We start from the raw sequence: 16,643 nt of genomic DNA, 5'->3' as shown, positions 1-16,643 counted from the left end.
AAAAAAACTTGAGGGTAGTACTGCGATTCGAGGGGTCTATTATAGTATCAAAGGAAGGCGCTCTGTAATTTCAATTTGGCGGCGACAACGTGGTTATAATTTTCGGAATTAGTAAGTCAAGAGTATTCAGGAGTGGTATATAATTCATCTGAAACAAAAAAGAAATAGAAATTTTTACACGATCGCAGAGTTCTAATTGCTTAAACTCGAAGTACCTATATTTTGTCTCGTTATAGGGTGCGTCTCGGCATATAGGGATAGACGTTAGACAACATTTTCCTTTTCCTAGAGGCTTGCTAGTAGATTTCTACTGGTCTTACAGACGCCCTTCAAACCTGGAGAGCTCCTCAAGGCTAACGTCCGTCCCTGCGTAGCGGAAAACCCTATGTGCCGGAAAATTAAACGAATTTCAACATTCACAAGTCACTATATGAATAGAACTCGTGTGATAAACTTATTACTAACTTCAGATATAAAAAGTTTTTGTTGTGATTGATTTAAAGAGGGTGTAGTGGAGGAAAATCCGCGATCGGTGCGATCTCATTAGTCGTTTCCGGCACACCGGGTTTTCCGCCACTCAGGGACGGACATTAGTAGATTTCTACTAGTCTTACAGACACCCCTTCAAACTTGTGGGAGCTTTCGTAAGACCAGTAGAAATCTACCGGCCTTGGGAGCTCGCTAAATTTTAAGACGTATTCGTACGACTAGTAGAAATCAACCAGCCTTGGGGAGCTCGCCAATTTTTAAGGCATATTCGTAAGACCAGTAGAAATCTACCAGCCTTAGAGCTCGCCAAGCCCCTTAACATTATCACGTGATATCAATTTTTATTACACATTATAGGGCTACCATATTCATAGAAGGATATAGCGGGGCTCTTATATACTTGGTATTTGCATACTTCTTAGTTTCTATACAATATTTGGTTCGCACACTTTATATATTCGCTAGAATACCGAATATAGCCGCTTATATTCTGTAGCTATATAATATCCATATTTTCTTATCTTTAATACTTCTCTTTTATAATATTATCTGGTAGCTATAGGCATAACTTTATATATATAATATCTAAAACTATATTCTATCTAAAAGTAATAAAGAAGTACGGGGGAAAGTTAAATTACGGAATAAAAAATATTATCCAACTACCCTATCTGCCTTACTACTATAAAGGTTAATAATCAAGTTCGAAGAAGCTTACTCTATCCGTTAGATAATCTTGTATAATACTTTATAACTTATCTCGAATCTCGTTAGTACTAGAGACTTTTATTTATTAGTACGGCCAGAATAATAGACTAAGTAACTTACCTACTATAAGTAACTAGCTATCTCTTCTAATCCGTTCCCTAGATTTAAGTTCTCCCTTAACCAGTATCTATATATCCCAGTTAATATTATTTGTTAGTTTCTTCTTAATATACTCTCCTATAACTTCTGTCTAAAGGATCTCTTCTAATAAAGCTTTGCCCGAATAGACCTTTATATACTTCCTAAAGGATTTTTCGCTAATATTACTCGATTTATAATAGATTAAGATAAATAGAATCTATTCTCTACTATTAGCAAGTACTAAGAAAATAGATAGTTTATTTATAATATATATCTAATTATTATCTAGTATATTCTTATTTAATGTCCTATTAAGAAGCGGCTAGGCCGCAACTATAATATCTGGCCCGGTTAGATCTCTATTTAAAAGAAGGTAAAGATAGAGTTATAACTTACTAATATCCCGAATCTATTAGACCAGATAGATTTAATAAGTACAAACCTTATAGGTATTATAGCTATAAATAAGCTACTTTAGATATAGTAAATATACTATAATTCCGAAGCTACTAGCTACTATAAGGATATTCTTATAGTTGTCTATAGAAATACTTTTCCTATAAGATCCGCTAAATAGTATTCAGGAATTTATAGTATATCCGCTCTTAATATACTATAAGAGTTCTCGGGTTAGACCTTACCGAGACTCGATAAAGAGATCCAGATAATCTTGCAGCTTCTCTGCCTATAAAATTACTATAAATAGGTAACTTTATAAGAAGAACTAGAAGCTAATAGAAGGCATTTATATTTAAAGGTTAATAGCCTGCCTGGCTTTAATATTAAGTGGCTTCTAAAGCTATATATAAATCCTGACCGCACTATATTTATAGGTAATATAGGCCTATATACTATAGTAACGGAAGACACCGTTTTGGCGGATAACTATATATTTTTAAGTAAGATATATAAATAGAAATAGCCCTGCCGAGATATAGAGATATATATAGAAGAAGGCTTTCTCGGAAAGCAAATATTACTAGATAGAGTAGGTAGTAAGTATAGCTAAAACTTAATAGATACGGAGGAAAAGTTTATAGAATAGTTAATAGAAAAGTAATATAGAGAATAGAAGAATAATAAACTCTAGTAATAATACTTCTTATATAGAGTATTAGCGGCGAAATATAGTAAAGGAACTACTTATAATAACTGCAAACCTATTCTAGAGCAGATATAAAGAAAAGAAAGGCTTTAAAGCTATTATAACTAATAGATAAAAGATAGTAAATATAACTACTATTATATCTGCCGACTAATAAATCTGCTAAAAGATACTAAAAGTTATATCTAGTAGATCTATAAAAGTATTAAGATATAGAATTACAAATAGTGGAATTAGATTAATTATTATAAGTATTCTAGCTTAAAGTCTGACTTATAAGATAGTTATATTTCAGAACTTAAAGTAATATATATTTCCTATAATATAGATTAGCTATACTAAAATACCGGCTCGACTTTACGGGCCTAGAAGCCGGTACTAATAAAGAATATAGTAGTAAATTAGATACTTTAATATAAGAGAAGAGAGATATCTAATAAGGCAGATAATTAAAGAAAGACTATTAATAAATAGAAGAAGGCAGAAACTGCCGCCTATAATAATAGTATATATAAGGCTAATATCTATAATAAATAAGTAAGAGTAAGAGTAACTATTTACTATATAGATAAAGACAGATAGTTATAGAGAATAAGGTAGAAAAAAGGTTAATCTCAAGAAGAAAAGGGATAAGAGAGAGAGGAAGAGAGGTAGAAAGAGAAAGGAAATCTGAGAATATAGTAAAACGGTTGCTTATAAAGTCTTTATTAGAAGATAGAACTATAAAGAAAGATATAGAATCTCTCTATCTATTAAGATTAAGAGATAGTCTTTATTAAAAAGTTATAGGCTAGAGGTAGTTACTTTATAATAGTTATTTCTATCTAAAATATATAGTCTATAATTCTAAAATACAAATACTTAAACTAGAGAGTTTAAACTAGACCCTGCCTATTTTAAGCTCTTTTAATAGGGACTTTCTAGTTAAAGGAAGCTATAATCGGCAGCTTCTAAAAACAAGTAAGTTATTTTTAGAATAGAGAAATTAAAATACGGCTTTCTATTATTTTAGTTTAAAAGAGACCGATTTGGGCCCCTTATTATCTAATTAAACTATAGATTTAAGATTTAAAGAACCGGGGCTTAAATTTAGCTTCTATATTTCTATTATTTATTAATATAATAGAGTCCCTAAAAATAGCTATTAAAAATAGAGGGTTTTTTTAAGTTGGAAAGTATTAAATAACCTGAAAAATCTTCTTAATCTTTAGAGCAGCTACTATATAATAGATATAATAAAGATTAAATATAAAAACGAGAATATTAAAAGAAAATAAGAGAATAAAGAAATAAATAGAAAAAAGAATATTTTAATTAAGAAAGTATATAAGTTAGAGCAATTCGAGAATATAGATATAGTATTAATTATTTATAAGTATAGTCGGTATACTATATATAGATCCAGAAATTATAAAATATAGCTATTATTAATAGTAGAAATTATAAGTATTTATTTAATTAAATCCGAGTAATATTAATTCTAATCTAATATAATATATATCCTCTCCCGAAAATAATAATATCTAAAGATATTAAGAAGTGCCTTTTAAAATAGAAAGGAAAAGGAAAATTATATTTGAATAAATAAGAGGAATTAAAGAGCTATTAACTTAATAAGTAGAATATTACTAGTAGATAGATAATTAGTTACTATATAAGATAGAAAATAAGGCTATAATAAATTAATAGAATTAAATAAAGCCTCTATTCTCTAATATATTCTTATACTAGCCTCTTTTATAGTAAAAGACTTTTTAGTAAATAGCTTAGACGAATAAAATAACAAATCTTCTATTAATATAGTTAGGGTTAGTAGAATTACTAGAGTATTAGCGGGCGCTATTACTAGAGTTCTTTTCCTTATAACTAAAGTAAAGAATTAATAAATTAGAGAAGGGATTTACTATTTAAATATTCAAATACCCAAATACCTAAACTACTTAAAATTTGATTTGGTTATAATAATACTATAATTTAGAGGAAATAATATAATATCCGGGCTATTTGAGGTATTCTTTATAATTTGTAAAGTTTTTAGAATTTTCTAAGTACTTTGAAAAAATCTCAAGTTTTTAGTATTCTAATAGAGATATATAGGCAGTTAGAGGATTTGGGCGTTTAGGCAGTTATTAAAGAAAGTAATATTATAATTACTATATAGCAGATATATACTAGTAGGGGAGAATAACCCGAATTATTTATTTCTATTCGAGTTCTATTAAACTCAATAAATAAGCTATTCTTTCTATTATTTACTATACTAATCTTAAGTAAATAGTAATTTAAAAGAAGTTAAGATAGAGTAATAAAATACTGCCTCTTAACTTAGAACTAGATTTAGAGCTGAATTCAGATATAAATAAAGTTAGAAATTACTTCTCTTATATCTCTCTTCTCCTCTAATTCTTTTAATATCTTTTTAGATATTTAATTATCTAGTCCGCCTACTATAGAACTGCAATATTACCTAATATATCGAAAACCACTCTGCCGCTTATTATAAAGTTATAGTAGCTATTTAAGAAATTCTATAGCTAAAGCCTTTATTAACTCTGGTATCTATATCTTAAGAAGAGCCTAATACTAATAGCCAGGCTTATTAGTATAAAAATAACCTCGTTAACCCTTATAATTATAGCTCTCTAGTAACCAAGTAAGAGCTTAGTTAAAAGGGTTATCCTTTATATTATATCTCTACTAAGGATATAAATAACTCTAGTATTAAAGCAAGTAATAATTCTTAGTATTTAATAAACCTTAATATTTAGCCTCTATCTAATTATAATAATAATATATATAATTAGAATACTTGTTAAAATAAATAGCCCTCTAAATCCACTATTATTTCTTTAATTCTATAATAACTGGATATTATATAATATATATCCTCTAAATATAAGTAGTACTTTAAGGATAATAGTACTTTAAAATATATATATATCAAGCTTATAGATATAACTAAAGGCAGATCCGGGAATAGTAGTATTAGATATCTAATAAAACGGATATATAAAGAGTTTACTCTGGAATACTATATATTTATTTCTTTAATATTACGGATATTAGAAGTTCGGAATATAGCAGATAAGATCCTTACTAGGGTACTTGAAGTAATAAAGAGTAAGGGTTTAGATAAGTATTAATTCGGGCTTATAGAGATCTTCTTCTATACTAATATATTAGTATTTCTGGAGAATCTTAGAATAATTTATTTTAATTATTATACTACTATAATTCAGAAGAGTCTAAAAGCCAGATACTATTACTATAAGTATTTGGAAATATAAAATACAATTATTTTTACCCAGTTTATTACTCGGAAATATCTTACTTAGAAGTATATATAAGAGACTTATAAGATTAAAGCTACTACTATAATATAAAGAATATAGTATAGTTAGAAGTAGTATAAGAGCTTTAATACTTTTTATAATAATATTATTCTTATATAAGCTATTATAAAAGGCTTCTTATAAAAAAGGGAGATTATAGATATCTGCTTTAGAAAGGCTATAGTATTAATTTAAAGGTTTTAGTACTTAAGGAGATATATAAAAAGTTAGAGAGAATATAGATATAAGGTTATTCTTATCTAGAGCTTATAGTAAGATAAGTATTCTCGCTATAAATATAAGAAGATTCGTAAAGTAAAGCCTTTATTTAATATTATAGATTAAGGAGATTATAGGAATAATCGGTTTATAAAGTTACTTATAAACTAGCAAATAAAGCTATAACGAATTAAGAATATAGAGGTAATTAAAGATTATTAGCGTTCCTGCTATATACTATATTATTCGGTTATTTCTATTAATATTAGGCCTAATTAGAATATCTTGAAATAAAGTAGGAAACCGGACAAGATTCTAATTAGAAATTAACTAGTAAAGCAGGCTAAATTCAAACTTAAAGATAAATAGATAAAAGAAAAGTCTCTTGATTTCCTAAAAATAGTATTTCAAGTTTTAAGAAAAATAGCTCTAGTAGAATTAATAGCTAAATATATAAAGGAAACTAAAGCTAATAAAGCGGCGGCGCCCAAAAAGCGGAAATAACTATTTATTAAGGAAAGATATATTAATCTCCTCTTCCCTTATTTAATTAAGTATAAGAGAAAGAAGAAGAAGAAAAAGAAGAAGAAGAGAAAGAAAGGTAAGAAGGTAAGTAATTAGAAAGGTTAGCAGATAAGTGAGAAAAAGATATATAAGAAAGCAGAAAAAGTATTTAAGTATTAGTTATAGTTAGAGAAGCTACTATAGAGAATATCTAAGTACTATAGCCTTAGTATTCTAGTTCTACTTTCTAAAGAGGTAATAGAATTAATATAGGTTCTTACTTCCCTAATATAAGTGGAATTATTACTCTAATTTACTAATTATTAGTTTCTATATACTCTAGAAAAGTCAGAATTAAGATATTATTAACTATATTAATTTATATTATCCAGAATTAAAGAAGTAGATTAGTAATCTATCTTTTCTGCTTTCTAATATAATTACAGATAGGCTTCTATTAAAACGGTTAGTAATTAAAACAATTCCGTATTATAAATTATCGGATTATCTCTTTAAGAAACTATTTTAGTTCTCTAATAATTACGAATTAAAACTTAATAACTTTCCCTTAAAAGAACTATCTTAATTACCTCAGATATATATTAATAAATAGTTACTCTATATCTAAAGTACTATTAAATTAGTTCAAAATATTAGTTCAAACTATACTTCTGAAAGCCTTTAATTACACTTCCTTAATATTGAAATTAAGGATAAAAATCTATCTAATTCTATTATAGATTATAGTAAATATATATACTTATTAGTATATTATAAGAGATCCGATTATTACTAAAAGCTTAATTAGAAGTTTAGTAACTATTACTATAAGGATATTAATTAGTATATATAATAGCCGTCTGCTTATAAGAGAGAATTTCTGGACTTTCAAGATAGTAACTTATAGTAATTAGGTTCAAGTAAGGCAGAATTCTCTAATTGGGATTTATTAATTAACTATTCTCCTTAAATTACTTCTAGTATTATATTAACTAATTATTCTATTTTAGCTATTAAATCCAATATAAAATCTCTAGCTCTTATTAATAAAGATATAACTAATTATATAATAGTATAGACTACTTATAGTAAAGGCACCGGAATAATTAATTCCAAAAATCTCTTTTAAGTATCTATTTAGTATTTAATATAAAATAAATAATTATTATTAAAGCTTTAAGCTTTAAGAATATTATATAATAAAGCAGTAATACTTTATAATAGCGAATATAGTATTAGTAAAGATATATATAATTTACTTTAGTATTAGGCTCTCGGCTTCTTGGGATAAGAGCTAGAGGCAGTTACCGGGGCTTAGTAGCTAGTATATCCAGGATATAAAGACAGGAGGTAAAGACAAGGGTAAAGACAGAAGCAGAGATAGGGGGCAGAACTAAAAACCTATTCTTAGTCGAAACTCAGATACCAATCTGGCTTATATATATTATTCTAATTATAGCCTGGGAATTATAAGAGCTATATTAGATACTATAATCTTTAAACTCTATAAATTAGATATTCTCTAAATTAAGTATCCTTTAAACTAATACCTCTAAACCAAGCGTCCTCTAAATTAAATATCCTCTAAATCAAGTATCCTTCAAATCAAGTATTCTCCAAATTAAGTATCCTCCAAATTATATATTATCTCTATATCTAATAATTATATAGCTATTTCTGAATAGAGGAAGAAAGTTTAATAGTTTATACTTTCTAGTATAAGATCTAATTATATAGGTATTAGAGTTATACCGAACTATATTATTTAGCTTCTCGACTATAAAATCTTTAAATAAAGCCTAAACGGAATTAAAGAGTTTAATATATAAATAAATAAAATAAATATACTAGAATAGAATAAAATAGAATAAGAATTAAGACTAGAAAGCTTATAATTTAATAAAAATATAATATAATAAATATTTAAATTTAAATATAACTTCTATTACTAATTCAGAAATTACTCTCTTAATATATACTTATAATGCCCGTATATATAGACTTGAGTTAAAGATATAATACTAATAAGTAACTCTTTCCGGTTTAAATAGCTTAAAAGCAGATACTATAACTATTAGAATATGTCTTTAAAAATAAAGGGGGAAATATACCCTAAATAGCTCTACTATAGAAGCGGCAGATATTATTATAGAAAGAAATCCGATAGTATCTAAATTTAAAGGCTAGTAATTTAGATTATTAATATTAATAGCTCTATTCTCTTTAATATACTTCTATATTAACTTTATTATAATTAATAAGAGGGCTCTAATATTTTAAGGGTTACCCTTTAACTCTAATTATATATAATAATATTCTTGATTTATTATAGGACCAAATTAATCTATATATTAACTATATTAGGAGGGCTACTTACTAATCTTTATATTACTATCCGTATTTAGTAGAATACCCGAGTAAATAAAAGACCTGTATTTGAATTCTTTTATTATAAGATAGGCTATATCTATTATAACCTGCTATAGTTAGTATAGATTCTTAAATAAATAATAGAAGCTTTATCTAATCGAGAATAGCTGCAAGTTATTACTTATTAGAATAAGCTAGTAATTTTATAATCCGCTTAAAGGAAAGGGATATATACTTAAAAATAATATAGAGGCTACTATTAGTTATAAAAGCTTTAAGGGCAGTAATAATATTTTAGTACTAAAGCTATTAAAACAGATATAGTATCTTTATAGTTATTTGAATTATAAATACTCTTATATAAATAAGCTTAACGGAAGAGGCCTTTTAAATAGCCACTTCTATAGGGCCGCCGAGTTCAATATTATAGATCTTCTTATACTTCCCCTATAAGAATTCCTATATTAATCTGAGTTAGAGGAAGCTACTTGTTACAGATCTAATAGCCTTTAATTATATCCTTTTCTTCTCGGTTATAGTATTCAAGGCATCTACTAGAGAGCCGGCTTCTTTCTTACTCGAGATACTACTTTTAAGAGTCAATTTAAGTAAGTTATATAAGATAGTATATTTCGTAACCTTATTTAATAATTTGGCCGCTTCTATAGTAAGTATATCAAGCTATATAAGACGATTATTAGAGTAATCTATCTTAGGAATATAGATAGATAATAAGTTAGAAAAATCGGTACTAATAGGTAAAATATATATAATAAGGAGAATATAGAAGTAAGAGAGGTCGAGTAGAGGACCGGATAAGAAGTAGGTTATACTTTTATTATATATAGTTTGGAAGGTATTTAAAGACTTAGATAGATTAAGGTATTATTTTAAGACTTTAACTAAATTAGAGATAGAGGGAAATAGAATTTGGCTTCCTTATCTTACCTATAACTTTATCTATTACTATTTCTATCCTCTAGATACTATTTATCTCTAACCCTTCTTACCTTAGAATATAGCAAGCTTTTAGTTAAGCTAGAGCAAATTCTCGAAATATATCTATCTCGATTTTATAGTAAGAGCTTATAATTAAGGCTAATAGGGTTATTAAGGTAATATTAATAGAAGATTTCAGACGGTTAATAGCTTGAGATTCGCTAAAGTTTCTTTAGATATAAGATATAGATTCAGAAATACTGCTTGCGGCTTCGGGAAGTAGTACTTTTCCAGAAAATATATACTACTAAAGAACTTCTCTAAGGTACTACAGTTTCTTATAACTTACTTTCGGGGAAACTATAGCTTCTAGAAAAAATCTTCTAGAAGCTAGCTATTTTCGGAAGTTCTCTTCTAAAAGATTTCTTCTATATAATATATACTTCTTAAATATTACTTCTAAATCTGCCTATATTCTTAAAGAATTCTCCTATATTTTTTCCTTTTCCTGAAATTTTCTTCTAATATTTTAAACCTTCTAGATATAATACCCTTCTAAGAAATATCTTTTAGTATTTTAGTACTTCTAGAATTATTATAAAGCTATTTTTAGTAATAGAATAATTCCAGTTTACTAAGGTTAACTTAAATATTATACTTTTTAGATATTATATATATTTATAATAGTAAAGATAGATAGACAAATTTGAGTAAGTTACCTAAAAAGGGGGCCTCTTTTTGCTTCTACTTCTTTTAGAGTACCCTTATAATATATAAATATATATTTCTCTTCTATCTTTTTTTTCTTTTAACTTTCTATCTCTATATTAGAATTCCCTATAACCTATTTCTTTTCTTTACGGAATAGATAGTACTTAATATATAGTACTTTCGAGTCTATCTAGAGAACTTAAAACTAGAGGCAGAGATATAGCGGATATATAAAGGGTCCGCTTATATTAGTCTCAATATATTATATTTTCAAAGTAATAAATATAGGGATTTTAATAGAAAATATATTAATTATTTAAAAGAATACTTCTAGAGAAATAAATATTACTAGCTAGAAAAGAGAAACTATATTAAGGCAGCCGTTAATTAGCCAAGCCTTAATACTATATTTCGGAGCTCGGATATCTCTACCTATAAGCTACTAACTAATGAACTAAACGGTTACCTAAAGCTAAGTTTTCTAGTAGAGTTCAAGCTTTATTATCTCTATAGATAATATAGGATATAAGCTATATAAGAGTTCCTTCTACTATATAATAAATAATAGACGGTTAATTTCTATATATTAAATAAGTATAAATGCCTTTTACTAGATTTAAAGCTAATAATACCTAATCTTATAAGTCTATATATATAGGGCATTTTCCGGGCATTTTCAGGCTATATAAAGACTATTTTAGGGTCTCGAATAGTAAAAGTCTTTATAATTACTTAACTATTATAAGATAGTAATAAATAATTATAGCCTATAATTCGGGCTTTAAGAATTAAAATAGATAAAGTATAGTTCTATTAATTAATTCTTAAAATTTAAAAGTTCTAAAATATTTATTATTACTAAAATGCCCTATATATATAGACCTATAAGGTTGGGCTTATAAGTACTTATCTCTATATTAGATCTTAATAATAATCTAAAATAATACCTCTATAAGCAGTATTTAAATAAGGATAAGCCGAGTAATAGAGAGATATATTATAAGATATAGAACTATTATTTTCAGGATAATACTAAATTCGAGATATAATAGAAGGCTTATCTACAAAATTGCAGGCTAAAGAACCTAAAGGAACTTCTTACTAATAAGAAGCTAATTACTGGATTTAATACCTTATTAGATATTTCAGGCCTCTAGAATAGAATAATAATAACTATATTATAAAAAATAATAGCTATAGGCTATAAAGATATAAGTAACCCTATACTTTAATTACTAATACTAAATTCTATATTAGAAGATCTTATATTATCTCGGTAATATTAAGAAAGAACTATTAGCCCTTATAAAGAAAGATAAATAGATACTTAAGAAATTCGATTAATTTATAATAATAACCTTAGAATCGAGAGTACCGGAAGCTTTATTAGCAGATATATAGTTCTTAAGAAACTAAGAATATACTATATTTAGCGCTTTTACTAACTATAAGTATAATTAGATCTTAAACCGACTACTAATACGGAGATAGCGGTATAAAGTAACGGAAATATAGGATATATTTTATAATATATTAATAAAAACTACTAATAGGCCCTATAGGTCTTAGTTTTATCTCCCTATAATAATATTCTAGTTCCTATAAGCTGTTACGCTCTGCCGCTTCACTAGGAAATTTAGCGTTACGTAACCACGCGATAACGCATGCGGTTGGGGCTAGTATTTAGAACACCAAAGCTCCTGTACATACGAGCTTCCTTCCTTAGTTTAGAATCCTCGGATTAAGAGCCACTCTACTTTGCTTTCCAAGCCCAGAGCCCGGTTTCGTGACATAAGCCCTATAAGGGTCCCCTAAAGCAATTAATTAACTCTATACCCCCTTAAAAGAAGTAAATAGAAGCCAAACTATAATATTAAACTATACTAATATATAGCTATTTTCTTCTGGCCTTTCTTTCTACCTTCTTTATACTATTTCCCTCTTCTAAATAAATTATCTCTTATATATAATTAGAAATTACTATAATCTACTCTTGAATCTTACTTTAGGAAAGATCCGCCTAGTATTTCTTCTATTTTATTCTGAGCTTTTTTCTATTACTTATAGGCTTCTGCCTAATAGTTTTCTTTTTTATCTAAAACTATACTTTCTCAATTATATTAAGATTAGATAAGTTTTCTGGCTAAAGTATCTTTATAATCTTCTATAAATTATAAATCTTCCCTTAGTAATATAACTTATAGGCTAGTATATTATTCTTTTATATAATTATATTAGGGCAATTCTTTTAGTATTTCCTTATAAAAAGTAAGAGCTTCTTAATTAATATTCTTTTCTAATATTAATACTAATTAATTCCTTTTTATCTATTTTTTATAATAAAGGCCCTAGTCTTCTTATTATACTTCTATACTTTTTATATACTTTCTAGTATCTAGCTATAGACTTTCTTCTAATTCCTTAACTATTTCCTTTACTTCTTTTCCTATTTTTATTTATTAGCCTTTTTAATTAACGAATTCCTTATATTAAAATTAGCTTTATACTTTTTCTTTTTCTCTATAGTCTTCTTTTCCTATATATAATAAGGCCCCTTCTTATTAAAAGAAAAAGCTTCCCAAAATATAAACTTAGAAAAGCCCTTCTACCTTCTTTATATATAATACTTATTATACGCTTCTTCAGATAATCTCTATATATATCTCTTGCCTCTTATATCTCCTAATTATACTATAGTCTCGTCTATAAAAATTACATTTTTCCAGTCTTCTAATATCTAGTATATTCGCTTTAAGTACTACTCTAATTACTTCTTTTTATTAAACTTATTTAGTTCAGGCTTTACTATTAATTTGTACTAAAAATAGCCTGCTTACTTAAGGACTTTCCAGATAGTTCTAGAAGCAATTTCGTATCTGCACTTTCTTACTTTCTTTATAATTATAGTATAAGAAAAGCCTCTTATAGTCGAGTTCTAAAATATAACCTTTAAAATATACTTAATTATATTAATTGAAATTAGAAGTCTTCCAGATTATAGTATATTTAGGATATAATTTGTTTCTAAAGGTATATCCTTATTCTCTCTCTAGTTATACTTTCTAGTAATAGTATATAATTAATAAACGGTTGTTTTAGGCACTTCTATAGCCTTTTTAATCTGAGCTAGAGTTTTTCTATCCTCAAGTATATAGATTACCTTAATTCTCGTACTAGTAAAGTACTCTTTATATATAGTAGTAGAAATAATAAGTTCAGTTGAGGGTATAGGTTATATAGGAAGTATTAAAAGCAGTAGGCTTGAATTATTATTTTTATCCTTATTTTCTGAATTAATAGGTAAATTATACTATATATTATCTTTATTTTTAGTATATTTATTAGAATACTCGTTATTAGACGAATTAGGGGGTAATAAGAGCTCTAATTATCTATTTAATAAATTAGAGAAGTTAAAAAGACCTTTAAAAGTAGCTATAATAAATTAAAGTGAGAGTAAAGAAAAATAAAGAATATAAGAGAGTTTAATAGAAAGGTAAAAGCTCAATTTACCCCGCTACTAATTACGGATATATATCTAAAAATATAGGAGCTAAGGCCCTATAGAATGCTATAGCTTAATATAATGTTCTAATCGAGCTATATAAGGTTTTAGTAAGCCTTTAGAAGTCTTATAGCCTTAACTCAGTATAATTATAGTAGCTATAGGGCTAAGTAAGATACTATAAAATATATTAGAGGCCCTAGAATTATATATATCCTATATTTCCGTTACTTTATACTACTATCTCTATAATTAACGGGCTAATACTAACCCTCTCTTTCTTTTTTAAGGATTTTAATTATTTCCAGCTTTTTATTAACTATTTAAAGAGATTAGTAATTATCCCTAAGCGGCAGAGTATCTGCAAAACTATTTAAAGCAAATATACTAGTATAAACTAGTAAAAGAGGCAAATCAAAATTCAAGTTACGAAAAATACGGAGAATACTTTTATATATAAATTAGAAACTAATATAGACCAGATAGATTTTAAATAGTAATAGCTTATTACTTTTATTATATAGTACTACTCTTATATACTACAGAACCCTATTAAGGAAAATACTATAAAGAAAGCAATAATAAGAGTAGACTAAGCTATTTTATACTAGCTTACGAATCTTATATATTAACTGAAATTCGAGTTTACCTAAATCTATATTCTATAGTAGTATTTAAGCTTACGGATTACTAAAGACAATAACCTATAGTTCCCGCCCCTATATATAACCTCTAGTACTAGTATTAAAATATATTAAAGATCTGGAATTTCTTATACTAAAATATATAAAGAAGATTAATACTCTTTATTTATTAACTACCTTTATAATATATAGATATATTAAGATAAGAAAATTATATTCTTCTTTATCCGGAAATCTATATATCTAGTATTCTTTAGTAGACCGAATAAGGCAAGTATAATTCACTTATTACAAATTCCTTCCTTTAATAGTGGCTTAGCCTTTAATTCTACTTGTATTACTAGTAAGCTCCGAGAAGCCTTCGAGAATTTAGAGGCGAATAACAGGCATTTATTAAACCAGAAGAGATTAGAATAAGAGAGGCGAGAGCTTAGGAGAATAGAGAAGACCTTAGAACAGAAGGGCTTATAAGAAAGGTTAGTATAAGCTTTACAAATATAATAAAACTTAGAATAAGAGAAGTAATATTAGCAGTAATATAAGAAGTAAGAGCAAGAAAGGCAAGAGAAGAAGAGGCGGCAGTAAGGGACTCGGGAATAAGAAAGGCGGAAATAAGAGGCACTAGTATAAAAGAGTGCATTTATATAAGGGAGGGTACTTATAGAAAGGAGGGCACTTAATAATTCAGAGCAGGCTAGGAAGCATTATATACAAATCGATATAGAGAGCCTTAATACTATTAGGAATTAGCGAGGTCTCATTATTATAGGCCAAATACAGGAATATTAATATTATATAGGTCAGGAGATTCCAGAGTCGAATTTGCAATTGGGTCGAGAACTGGTATTAGCAGACCCTAGTAATCTATAAGCTCCAGTAAAGAATAGGTTAGAATAGAAGGGGTTAGAGGAATTAGAGCGGGCGAGATTGGAGCAAGAAAGATTAGAGCAAGAGAGATTAGAGCAAGAGAGAGTCGAATGGGAGAGGCAAGAGAGATTGGAGCAAGAGAGGCTGGAACAGGAGAGGCTGGAGCAGGAAAGGTTGAAGCAGGAGAGGTTAGAGAGGTTAGAGCAGGAAAGATTAGGGCGGGCAAGATTGGAATAAGAGAGGTTATAGAGGTTAGAGCAGGAGAGGTTAGAGCAGGAGAGGTTAGAGCAGGAGAGGTTAGAGCAGGAGAGGTTAGAGCAGGAGAGGTTAGAGCAGGAGAGGTTAGAGCAGGAGAGGTTAGAGCAGGAGAGGTTAGAGCAGGAGAGGTTAGAGCAGGAGAGGTTAGAGCAGGAGAGGTTAGAGCAGGAGAGGTTAGAGCAGGAGAGGTTAGAGCAGGAGAGGTTAGAGCAAGAGAAGATACTTAAGGATTCAGAGCGAATTAGAAAGCGTTATACGCAAATTAATATGGAGAGCCTCGTCTCTGGTAGAGCTATAGGAAACCAGAACAGTCTCTCTCCTGCAGGTTATATACAATATTAATAAACCCCGACAGGTAATTATAATACAGAGCAGAAGACGACAGGCTCGAATTTACAATCGGGTCGAGAACTAGTAGTAGCAAACCCCAGCTCAAATACCTATAATCTACAGACTCCAGTAAGCAATAAAACCAGCGGGCGACAGGTAAATATACAGGCGTTCTACTCTTAATTTCAGTAAGCTTACTTCTATAGGATTTAATTCCACTGGCTCGGGAGATACCGCATTCTATCCGCATTATATATAAGGTTTAAGAACGAGGGATTTGGAGGACCTCTTATACTCTTAATATAGATCCCTCTAATCCCTTCGAGATTGAGCAGATAGTAGTGAAATATATAAGAAAGTATATAAGGTTATTTAATACTAAACTAAATATCTTGACTCCGACAGACTACTTCGAGGCAGCGACCGCCGACGGAAGCAATACTATTCTCTTGATTCCGGAGACGGAGATTAATATTACTAAAGAGCTAGAAAATTCTATCTCGAAGCTGGTATCCGAAGAA

Source organism: Hyaloscypha bicolor, assembly GCF_002865645.1.
Source record: "Hyaloscypha bicolor E unplaced genomic scaffold K444scaffold_10, whole genome shotgun sequence".
NCBI lineage: Eukaryota > Fungi > Ascomycota > Leotiomycetes > Helotiales > Hyaloscyphaceae > Hyaloscypha > Hyaloscypha bicolor.
This window is presented reverse-complemented; position numbering follows the sequence as displayed.